At 37.5% G+C, this 11,965-nt stretch overlaps 1 protein-coding gene across 1 annotated transcript in view; it reads right to left on the bottom strand.

The window, feature by feature from the left end:
- The window catches only part of lekr1 (leucine, glutamate and lysine rich 1), a 104,956-nt gene extending 102,416 nt beyond the window's left edge, over positions 1-2,540 (bottom strand). The window contains exon 1 of the mRNA XM_042743821.1: positions 2,302-2,540. The gene's annotated coding sequence lies outside the window, so the exon portion shown is untranslated. The remainder of the gene's footprint in view (positions 1-2,301) is intronic.
- Positions 2,541-11,965: the final 9,425 nt, after the last annotated feature.

Raw genomic sequence — 11,965 nt, 5'->3', positions numbered from 1 at the left:
AAAAATAAAAACAAGTGGGCTTTGAGGGGATTTTTGAGAGAAAATCCTCGAAACCCCGTCCTTATGTGTCTCTCTACGCTAAACCCTAGAAGACACGCAACGTCCGGGCAGAGCTCTTTCTGCTCGTAATGCGTATCTTTGGATTCTATCCTTTCAAGATTGAATAATAAACAATGCTGTTAATAATAATAATATTATATTTAGAATATTAAACAGTATTGGCACACTGCTTGCTTATTAATCGGTTGATGTGTTAATCCAACAGAGAGAGCGACCCCTGTTTAATGGCAGTGTGCCCTGGGGGGCTGAGTTCATCCAGGCACGCTATGTGTGTGGGGAAGTGTGTAATGTAAATAGAACCTTGCAGAAAGGACGAGTCACTGAATGAGTGTGTTTGCGTGCGTGAGGATATGACTATGAGAGTGTGATCCTTTGTGCGTGCCGTGGCGTAAATTTGGTATTTTCCGTGAAAGGACGGAAAGAATGTGTGGAGTCTAGAATAAAAAATAAAAAATGAAAATGGTTTAGGAGCCTAATTTGTAAAATGCATGTATTTTCGTAGAGGTGTTATTTGACTTTTTGTTCTGCTGTTACTTATTTAGGCTGTTTATGGTATTATGAATGCTGTTTTAGAATTGTGTATTTCAGTAAAGGCTGTATGTGGAAACAAATAACAATCCTCAAAGAGCCTATTTATTGCATAAAGGAAAATATGCCCTACTATATATAACAGACCGAGTAAACAACGTAATAAAATGTTATGACAAATAAATAGCCTATAACACAGAAATGCACACATATATACAAAAAGAATCATAGCATGTTTCTTGTTTGTTTGTTTTTTAATCATAGATTAAATATTTAAGCAGTATATAGGCTGTGATTCATTAATGTGGAAGAAAAATAAATTTTATTGATTTTGCATTAATTTATTCATATGCTTAAGGAACATTGTGTAATGCCTGCTTTACTTAGAACTGCTTTGAGGTCAGAATGAGATATGGTTTGAGGCATAGACTGTGGTTTGAGGCCTAAAGAATAAGATGTATGGGTGACAAGGGGTTCGTGCAGGCCTAAGTTGGGCTCAACAACTGGGAGACCCAAAGACGCCTGTCTGTGACCTAGAAGGTCACCATGTCCCTAAATATGAGGGCTCGAGTCTTAGATGTATGATATGGTGGAATGTGTTTTTGACTTTCTTACAATGTGTGGAAAAGTACAGTTGTTAGGAGATGTAACCTTGAAGGGGAAGAGATATAAAGGTGAAAGAAACCCTCCCTTCTTTGTCGCACTCTGCAGCAACTTGTGTTTCTGTATGACTGTCTGACCTTTCTTGCAAGAAATAAGACCTTTGAAAAAGACAATTGAGCGAGTTTGTCTCTTATGCGGTGTCATTTTTATTTTGCCACAACAGTTAACAGCACAGCTCCTGTAAACAGTTTTGCTAGTACTATGCTATTTTATGCAAAAAAGAAGAATTTTTTTAACAAACATATAGTCTAGTTAAATTATATATAGGCCTACTTTATTCTGAAAGAAAGCTTAAAATTCTAGACAGTTAATGGAATATTCCTGTGCACATATACTAAATAAATTTTTCATTTTTAATGTGTGTGTGTGTGTTTGTGTAGTATTTGTAAGTGTAAATAAATAGTGTTTATATAACCCCCAAAAAAATAAATAACACATGCCAGCTGTCCATAGGGTTAAATAATTAATCTATGAATGTGTGTCAAAATGTGTGCCATATGTTTAATTGTATATCAGTGCGCGCTATTTTCTCAGATAACATTTTATTTTGTTGTTTACTCATTCTGTTATTTATTAGGGCATGTTTTCCTTTGTGCAATAAATAGGCTTGCTGAGGTTTGTTATTTGTTTCCACATAGAACTGTTCAGCCTCGCGCTCAGTCCTGGGGGATTTGTGCCTCCCAGGGAACCTAAACACCAAATGGTCTTTTCGTGCTGTCTGCACGCAAACGTGTGTTAACCCAATCTCGCAAATCAATTAAAGCTGATGGCCAGTGTGTCGCTTTCCATATCAGTGGCGTGACTGCTGTTCACTTATTGTCCCAGTTCCGTGAGAGAGTGCCATAAAGTATAAGTCACCTGACGTTGGCTGGGCAGCCTTAAGCAAGCAGCCTATTATTGGAAATAAACCCACATTTAAAGAGAACTGAGAAGTGGGGTGAGCGTTATGTAGCCCGTAATACATTAAACGAGACAGGGATATGACCTTACATTCATTTACTTTCATAACACGACGGTTATTGGCTAAGAATAGGCGATAGGCTTACGTACATTTTGAAGGAGACAGCTGAACTCGTGCGTGTCTGTGTGTTTAAAGATGGAGGAAGGGAGATTTAAAAGAGCCCCTGTGAATAGATTTGCATGAGAAACGCAGAGGCGACTCGGCTCCTCTCACGGCAGCGCGTTGTGTTACACATTTAAGCGGCGGATGTCGTGACAATCCCCGCCGTATCAGTTCAAATAACCGCTGTGACTTACTGAGCGCAGTCACGCATCAAGCACAAGGGGGAGTGGCATCAGCCACAGCGTCACAACTGCCGTAAATCCTTCCTGTTCTTCACCATAAAGAAAACAACTGGTGCAAAATGTGGGCTGCATTATGTTAAGTGTTGAATTTAAAGAATACATATTATTTATAACCATTTTATTGTCTGTGAATGAATGTATGACTATATATTTTTTTATTTTATTTAATATTTTTTAATATTAATTATACATTTCATAGAGTTTTTATGCATTTATATATTTAAACTCAAAATAATAACTAAAGGCAGTAACAATTTGAACAATATTCAGGAAACAGTTTACAATAAGGTTTCATTAGTTAACATTAGTTAAATACTTTAGTTAACATGAACTAAGAATAAACAATAGTTAATATTCATTTCAGCGTTTACTAATGCATTATTAAAATCAAAAGTTGTGTTTGTTAACATTAGTTTATGCACTGTGAACTAACATGAACTAACAATGAACAAATGTATTTGTATTAATTAATGTAAACAAAGATTATATTATTAAATAAAAAAAAATGCATATTTTCTTTCTCTTTTAATTCTCTATATCAACCACATCTCTCAGTTAACTCCTCTGAGAGGAAAACTTCAGATTTGTGGTGGGTGTTCGAAGCTTGACTGGATTAGCAATATGTTCCTTTTTATAATGTTATTGAACACACTCAAATGAACCAAGGGGCCTCTAGGGTGACAAAACACTGGTAACAGTTTTCATTGAAGGCACACAATACCTTATTTAAACCCTTAAGCAAGAGGTTTGGACAATCTTTGGACAACTTCCAAGATATAGATAGATAGATAGATAGATAGATAGATAGATAGATAGATAGATAGATAGATAGATAGATAGATAGATATACATCTATATATATATATATATATATATATATATATATATATATATACATATAGATATGAACACACACACACACTGATTTTATGTATGTGTATATAGATATAGTGTATTATATATTTATATATATATATATATATATATATATTTGCATGTTCACGAATTTCCTATATGAAGCCCAGTTTGTGAAACCTTGACGTAATGTAATGTCTAAAACGTTTAAATATGATAGTAATAAAAAAGAAATGTTACATATTTTCTTTTTCTTTTGCATTTGATATCAGTATGGTACAAGATTATCCAATTTAACTCAATGAGAAAAATGAGATAGGTCAAGAGTAATCTAAAAGTAATAAAAAATCTGTCTGATTATATATTACCTAAAATGTGTAATGTCATATAATTTGGAATCAGTAAATTTTCAAGTAATCTACCCAGCTCTGTTTGTGTGAATGTTTGTTTATATATATATATGAAGAGTTCAGATGCAAAACCCTCTAAAAGCCATCTGAAAATTTCCTTTAAAATTAGCATTTTATTTGGCTGCTGTGTTTATGTTCAGTAAATTCACTTTAATGTCATTGAATAGTTTCTTCTCATTGCCATTAAAGTGAAATAACTTAAACACAGGAGCTTGATAAAAATGCTAATTTCAGAAGAAAATTTCAGATGGCTTTTAGAGGGTTTTGCATCTGAACTCTTCGTATATATATATATATATAACAATGCGGATATATATATATATATATATATATATATATATATATATTTTTTTTATTATTATTATTTATTCATTTATTCCCCAGATTTAAATGAAATTCTTTTCAGTGTGGTCTCTAACTTCTGGAACACATTCATTCATTCATTCATTGTCTGAAAAAGATGTGTGATTAAAGAAAGAAAGAAAGAAAGAAAGAAAGAAAGAAAGAAAGAAAGAAAGAAAGAAAGAAAGAAAGAAAGAAAGAAAGAAAGAAAGAAAGAAAGAAAGAAAGAAAGAATAAGTGTATATGTATCTGGAAGTTCTTAGTTTTAAATCACATTAAGGAAGAATCAGTGCATAATTGCAAGCACGTCACTGACCCTAATAACTGACCCCGGAGACAATATACACATCAGAGCTGTAGTTCATGCTGAGTTGCATAATTAAAAAAGATTAAAGAACAGGTTTGGACTCAACATGGTGACCTTAGATAAACTTTAATGCATCATGTCAAAGAATGGATTAAAATTTCATTGTTAATCATCAACAGAGTGTGCCTGGAGTAGATAAACCATGGAAAGATCTAAGCAATGAGGTTTTCTTGTCAGCACATTATCCTCTGCCCCGCCAGAACAATCGATCTCAACTGACATGTAACAGGCAACATTAATAGGCTATTTCCACTTGAAATTGTTAACCCCTAACCATTCTAAACCCTGCTATGTTTCACACTGTTCATATTTTGGGTGTTCAGGTATCAAAATTTCACTGTACAGTTGGGTCAATGTTCTTATTTGCATATTAATGAAGTCAGTAACGTTAAATGAATGCATGCTGGCACACAACCTGTTTAAATAACCAAAGTAAGCACTATTTAGTATATGATTGGTTGTCTTTTGCTACACAACTCACTGTAATAATTTTAGCACCACATTTAGTGTTAGCACATCAAAAGCATCATATCTCTTAACACTCTTTTGTAGCAGTATTTTCATAATATTTCAGGATTGAATCATATACTTACCCTTTTTTTAAGTCACAAATGTGAAACATTGCTTTACCCAGGATTAAAGTGGCCGCAGCACATGTTTTAAAAAGACAGGACTTGTATTATCTTGTTCATATGTCTGAACGTAGTCGTAGTCGTAATTTTCTGGTTGCTTAAAATGAAGACAAGCTATAGCTAAAATCGGTCCAACAATAACTAACCCAGTCCAGTCATTACTCTAGTTATTCCATTACCTGAAATCTCTTTACATAATCACACCCTAAACCATTCATCAGGTTTTCGAAAGAGCTCCAAGGCAGACCTGCCACTATCTCCTTCTCCCTCAACTGCGACTGTTTTAGTGGGCCATTCTCCAGCCAGTTCTCCCAAATCTGATCTGTATCAGCACCTCTCTGTTGGGTTATCTCCACCAGACCACCCCTGAGGTAAGCAGGAAAGAGGAAAAACAGTCTTCTAGCCCTGAAAGAAAGAGATTCCTCTGTGAGAAGGCAAACACTCTCAGCGACAATAGCTCCTTCATTGGAATGGCTATTGTGTGGATGTTTACTACTAAGCTCTGTGAGAGACCGTTGGGAAAGACTGTTCTGGAAAGAATCTAATCAAGCAGTTTAATGGGGGAAAGGGGGGAATTAAATAGACTGACTGAAGCTGACAGTAAGGAAGTGGTAGTGTGCGTCCGCTTGATTAGAATCTTCCAAGTTAAGTGTGGCATAATTGTGCAATGCATAATGATAAGGCAGGTTTCAGTTTGCTCCTCAATATAACATAACTGACTGATAATATCAGGACATGTGAAGGTTTGTGAACACCATGTGTAACAGGTGACCAGAACGATGATTGTTTCTGTGGAACAGGTTATCTTTGTGAACGTTAAGGAGTTGGCATTGAACATAATTTGTTTAGATTAATATTTCACAAGGTTCTTTGCATGTCATTTTTTCATTTATCAAGGTTCAGCGTCACTGCAATGAATAAGCTCACATGTGACCCTGGACCCCAAAACCAGTCATAGCTTGGGTATATTTGTAGCAATAGCCATACAATACTTTGTATGGGTCAAAATTATCAAATTTTCATTTATGCCAAAAATCATTAGGATATTAAGTAAAGATCATGTTCCATGAAAATATTTAGAAATTTTCTACTGTAAATATATCAAAACTTAGTTTTTGATTACAAATATGCATTGCTAAGAATTTCATTTGGACAACGTTAAATGCAATTTTCTCAATATACACACACACATATATATGTGTGTGTGTGTGTGTGATGTATGATTTGTTAGGATAGGACAAAATTTGGCTGAGATACAGCTATTTGAACATCTGAAATCTAAGGGGGGATATATATATATATATATATATATATATATATATATATACACCCCCTTAGATTTCAGATGTTCAAATAGCTGTATCTCAGCCAAATTTTGTCTTATCCTAACAAATCATACATCAATACATCAAAGCTTATTTATTCAGCTTTCAAATGATGTATAAATATAAATTTTGAAAAATAGACCCTGATGACTGGTTTTGTGGACTAGGGTCACATATGCATTACTGTAAACATTCAAGTCAACATGGAAGCCTTAGAGTGAAAGCTGTGACAATTTGAATTTACTTCTTATTTTAAACTTTACCTCACATGAAATTTTTATTTTGTACTCCGAGGGGGGAAAACAAGCTTCCATGTGACACTGCATGTGACCTATGAAGTGGTGGTTCAGTTGTTTTTGTTGATTATGATTAGGTTGTTGTTGGGCATGGTTGAATTTGAACTCCAGTTTCTAATTAGGAACTGGTTTCGAGCCCAAAGCCTCCACTTCACGCGAACATAAAACACTGAATTAATCATGTCTGGTCAACATCAACTGACTACATCAACCAAACAAGAATGGGTAATATCAAACAGTATGAACATAAAAAAAAAAATTGCCTTTATATTTGTATGCAACACATTTGTTTTACTTCATAATGAGTGGCAGGGTCACACGGTTCTGAAATAAACCCATTGTTTAAGACACAAACCAGTATCTGTAATTAAAGCACTGCTGGAAACACTGCTTGAGATTCCAGCCAACGGCAGTAAAATGGCAGCTCAGCATAAGGACATGAATGTGAGGGGAATTTTAAGTTCTCAGCCTTTTCTCTCCAAGGTGGGTGATGAGAGGCTTCTTCTGCTTTAATTCAACATGAAGAACTATTCAGTCCTCTCGCATAAAAGCGTACTCACGTATACACACACACACACTTACATGGAATTCCGGTGACGCAGGTAGTGTGAGACTATGTGCCCTCCCTGTTGCCGTGACAACCTGCCTGGGCTTGTTCTGTGCGAGTGGAATGAGCAGCACTGTGGTGTCGGATCATATGAGTGGAGGGAGCCAGTGTTTGTTCTTTGTCACCTGTTACCTCCTCGCTGATCCCACTGTCGTGCCCCCACACTTGGATCATCTCGCACGTGCCGAGTAGGTGACGTTTGGTGCTTTACATAGTTGAATGACACAAATGCATGTTTTTTAATTCTCTATATCAACCACATCTCTCAGTTAACTCCTCTGAGAGGAAAACTCCAGATTTGTGATGGGTGTCCTGGCCTGGTTTGGCCTCCATGTTCGAAGCTTCATTGGATTAGCAATAGGTTCCTTTTTATAATGTTATTGAACACAGTCAAATGCACCAAGGGGCCTCTAGGGTGACAAAAATCTGCTATTGTCCAAACCTCTTGCTTAAGGGTTTATATAAGTATTGTGTGCCTTCAATGAAAACTGTTACCAGTGACTAAGACTCAGGAATGTTTGAAGATTGAGATCCCTCAGGTTAGGGGAAGTTACAGTTGTAAGCAACACCCAGGCAGGCTAACACTTGACACGATGGCATGCATTCTGTACAACACAGGCCTGGAATCCAGCTGGGCTTTTGAACGTTAGCTTAGCTTACAGGCTTTCATAGGAACTTACATTTAAGATACAACAATGTGGAACAGCTGGTTCAAAGGAGACATACAGTCAAAAGTTTGAATACCGTTGACGGGATTTAAATGTCTTATGGCTGTTTGTTCTGAAGGCTTTTGTTTAAATGATTCAAATTAGTTCTGTAATCAAAAGTTTTGCCTTTACAAATGGATGAGTTGGAACAGATAGTGAAGGAAATGCCGCCAACATGTGTCAAGCATACATGAGAACTACTTTAAGATGATTCAAAAAGCATCCCAGGTGGCTTCCTCATATAGTTGCCTGATAAGTGTACAAAGCTGTTGTCAAGGCAAGAGTGGCAATACTTAAAACAAGTTTTTTGTTATATATATATATATATATATATATATATATATATATATATATATATATATATATATATAAAATTTCTTATTCCTTTTTTTTGGTGAATTCAAATGTCTTGGTTAAACTTGCAATCTTATGAAGTTTCCATGTTACATGTTTTGATTAAACATATTTTATTGCAATTTCTATACTTCCATATATGTTGCTGCATAGTTTTCATGAGTTTACTATTACGTGAAAATTTGAGTTATAAATAAAAACAAATTAGACCATGTGTCCATACACATGACTGTATGTATGTGTATGTGGGTGGGGGAGTCTGGAATGGCTCTAAAGATTGGTTCTATTTGTATTAACCCAGATGTGCATGCCCAAATTATTTATTTTGTGTTTATTTAGTGTGTCAGTAGACATGTGTTTTCATGTGTCATTTTACTTTATACTTCATGTTAATCAGGTACATCCTGCACAGTGTAAACATTCAAGTGCACACGTCAGAGTCCTGTGAATCAAACTGGTGGCATGTTGATCAGCCCTGATTCTTGTGATAACCAGAAACCGTGAAACAACAGTCAACTCTACTCTACAATTATATCTGCAGAGATCATTTCCTTTACGAGAGATGCACCAAGTTCTTTCACCCTAATGAAGTTTCTCACTGACCCTGCCCTCTCTGTGTCTATCATTTTTTTTCTCTCTCAGTCTATCGCTCTCTTTTTCCAAAGTGGTTATATGGGCGGGAGGGATGAGTGTTATGCACATACTGCCGGGGCGTATGCATTCCTGTAGGGCGCTCAGCATCCTGTTCCTTTTGTCTCCACCTCCAGGACCAGTTTCAAGCTGTGCGGCACGTACGCTGCCCCTAGCTTCACACCTCCCCCCTCTTTTTTACCCTTCCTATGGGCATCCAGCATATTCCAGAACCTCCCATTGCTCCAGTCAGGAAATGGTACCAGGGGGCTTGCTACAACCAACAACTCTGCCCAACCATGAACCAAGTGTTCATGACTATTTACAGGCAGTTTTATTGTTTCCTTGTCTTTTAATTTGGCATGTTTAGTGCATCAGACGGAAGGAAAAGGCAAATAACATGAAAGGACAATAGAGACACAGTAAAAGACTCTCAGAATAAATCTGTAATTTCTTTCGTGATCATAAAAGCATTTAGCATTTTTAGTCTCTAGATGTAGGCATGTATGATTGCAGTTGTGTTCAAATCCATCAGGCATTAAGCACAGACTGATATATCTCCTGCCTCCTCACATTTGCTCAACCTGTATATACTAGCAATGATCCTCACTCATCCACCTCCTTCCTGTTCTCCATTCTCCCCACAGTCCTTGCCTTTCCTCTCACCCTAATCCTCCATATGGAGAAAACAGAGAACTACACATTTCTGTCACGAGAGGTTGAAACAGTCTGAAATAATAATCATTTATGCACTGACAGTAGTAATCATGTTTTAGGACACCTAGCCTACTGAGTAAGCAATTCATTCTCATGTCTTCCACAACACCCAAGATTTACTGCTCAAGCATGAGTGAGTGAGCTATCGGCATAAAGCAGGGAAATGGAAGCAGACCTCTGGAGTTAGAGGAACTTGATAACCTGTTGGCCTCTAGATAGAGCCGCTATATATTCTTCAGTCCAATTCAGCTTCCTATCAAGTTTCTGCCCTGCAAATAAGTCCATTCCTGGATAGCCTTGGCCCTAACCTCCCTGATCCCCTATCCACTGCCTGACCTGCTCTAAAATCCAATTAAAGAAACAGACAATGACAGATAGACGGTTCAAAAAAAAAAAAAAAAAAAGAAAAGTGAAAGAACGGCTTGATTGCTCTGTCAAACTGCCAAGCCCTTATAGAAATCCAAAATACTCTTTCCCCACAAGAAGAAAAGAGATAAAACACAGAGGAAAAGGGCACTAGATAAAAGAAAATGAGATGGCAAGATGAATTGGAAGCGTGCAAAGAAGAAAATCCAGGAGGAAAATCCTGAGCCATGCATAGAACACTTGCTGTTAGAGACCCCTTCTTTAGGGCAGAAAGCAGAGGTCTTGTGGAGCAGGGCTGCTTTTAAGGTCACGCTAAGTTCAGGGCACAATCTCCTTCCCATATTTGGTCCGCCCCTGTTGCTCTTAAGGGCTTATGGTAGAAATTTGAAATGATGAAAAAAGTAAGCTGGAATGTTCATTGGTTGCAGCTGGGCGTCATTGGAGCAATATGGAACTGGGTTGAGCAGGAAGTACGGGGATTCAAGCATCATGGAGCTCTATGAGCTCTTTTTGGCTCTCCTCAAGCCTAACCCTCCTCTAAGAAGCAAACAAGAAATCAAATATTTGAATCAACATAAGAAGTCAAATATCTGAAATCACGCACATTCTTTGCCTGTCTCTTCCAAACACACCTTGAACAAATATGTCTCTCTCCAATGCGAGATTTATCAGTCATTTAGCAATCTTGTGACTAGGAATTACTGTAGGGAGTGCAGCTGCTTCATGTCATCCAGGTGATGTCTGGCAAGTAATTCAAAGTTGTCCCCAAGGGCTCACATCTTTGATTGCGGCTCTCTGTGGCCTTTAGAAACACAAGATGGCACAGGCGTTGGGGGAAGCATGCAGAAAGAGAACTGATAGTGGGTAAAGAGGAAGGGTAAGTTTCTCCTTTTTAGGGTCAAATGCCAGCAGGTTGTAACCAGTGACTTCCCTCAAGGGGAGACCCTTCTTGTCATCTCCCCGCTGACTGTCCTTTGCCTTTCCCTGCAACCTCGGTTGTTCCAGCCCCCGGGATGCAAAGCGATAGGAACTGTAAAAATTCCACAAGGGCAGACAGGAAGACAAACTGCACCTGGCTTTTGCACAGGTTCCAGAGCTGTTTGTGAAGCAATCTAGACACTTTATATTTTGGTAAAGTTCTGGATATCTGTCAGGGACTATCCCACATTGTGACTCAGCCTTAGTATTGAAAATTACTTATCACAACATAAGGTCAAAGAAGTGTAAAGTTCAGGCTGAGAAACAAAAGGAAAGATTGAGGGTTGGAATAGGGGTTGGGTACTGTGTTATCAGGCATATAGGCGGAGACTTCGAGGGACCTGTTGTATCCTACACTGGCCGGCTCCAGGGTGCGGAGGGTGTTCCCTCGCTGTCTCCTTTCTCTTTCTGGTACTCTGGGATTCATTAAGCATGGAGCTTAGGAACCCAGAGGACTCTGGAGAGAAAGGGCAAGAGAGGGAATCGTGTGGGTTAAGAGAGCAAGAGAAAGATTTTTCATTCTGAGAACACGCTTAAAGATTAATCACATCTAACTCCAGGGTTGGTTGATAAGAGTGAACCATTCTGTAACAAGCAAATCCCTGCCATCAAATTTTAGCATTTTAGCAGTGTCTGACTTAAATCCATTTCACTCTCTGAATGTCATGAGATGCCTTCTTTGTTGTATCATCAACTAGATGTATCTAGATACTCTAGGATCAGCCTCTGTTCCTGTCATCATGTTTTCATTTTCATGGTGGCACCACCCATGTAACAATGTCGTGTGAATTGTTAGATAACCACAGGGTATGATTAAAAAGGT

Source organism: Cyprinus carpio, chromosome B18 (assembly GCF_018340385.1).
Source record: "Cyprinus carpio isolate SPL01 chromosome B18, ASM1834038v1, whole genome shotgun sequence".
Taxonomy (NCBI): Eukaryota; Metazoa; Chordata; class Actinopteri; order Cypriniformes; family Cyprinidae; genus Cyprinus; species Cyprinus carpio.
The sequence above is the reverse complement of the archived record's forward strand: the minus strand, read 5'-3'. Positions and strand labels throughout refer to the sequence as shown.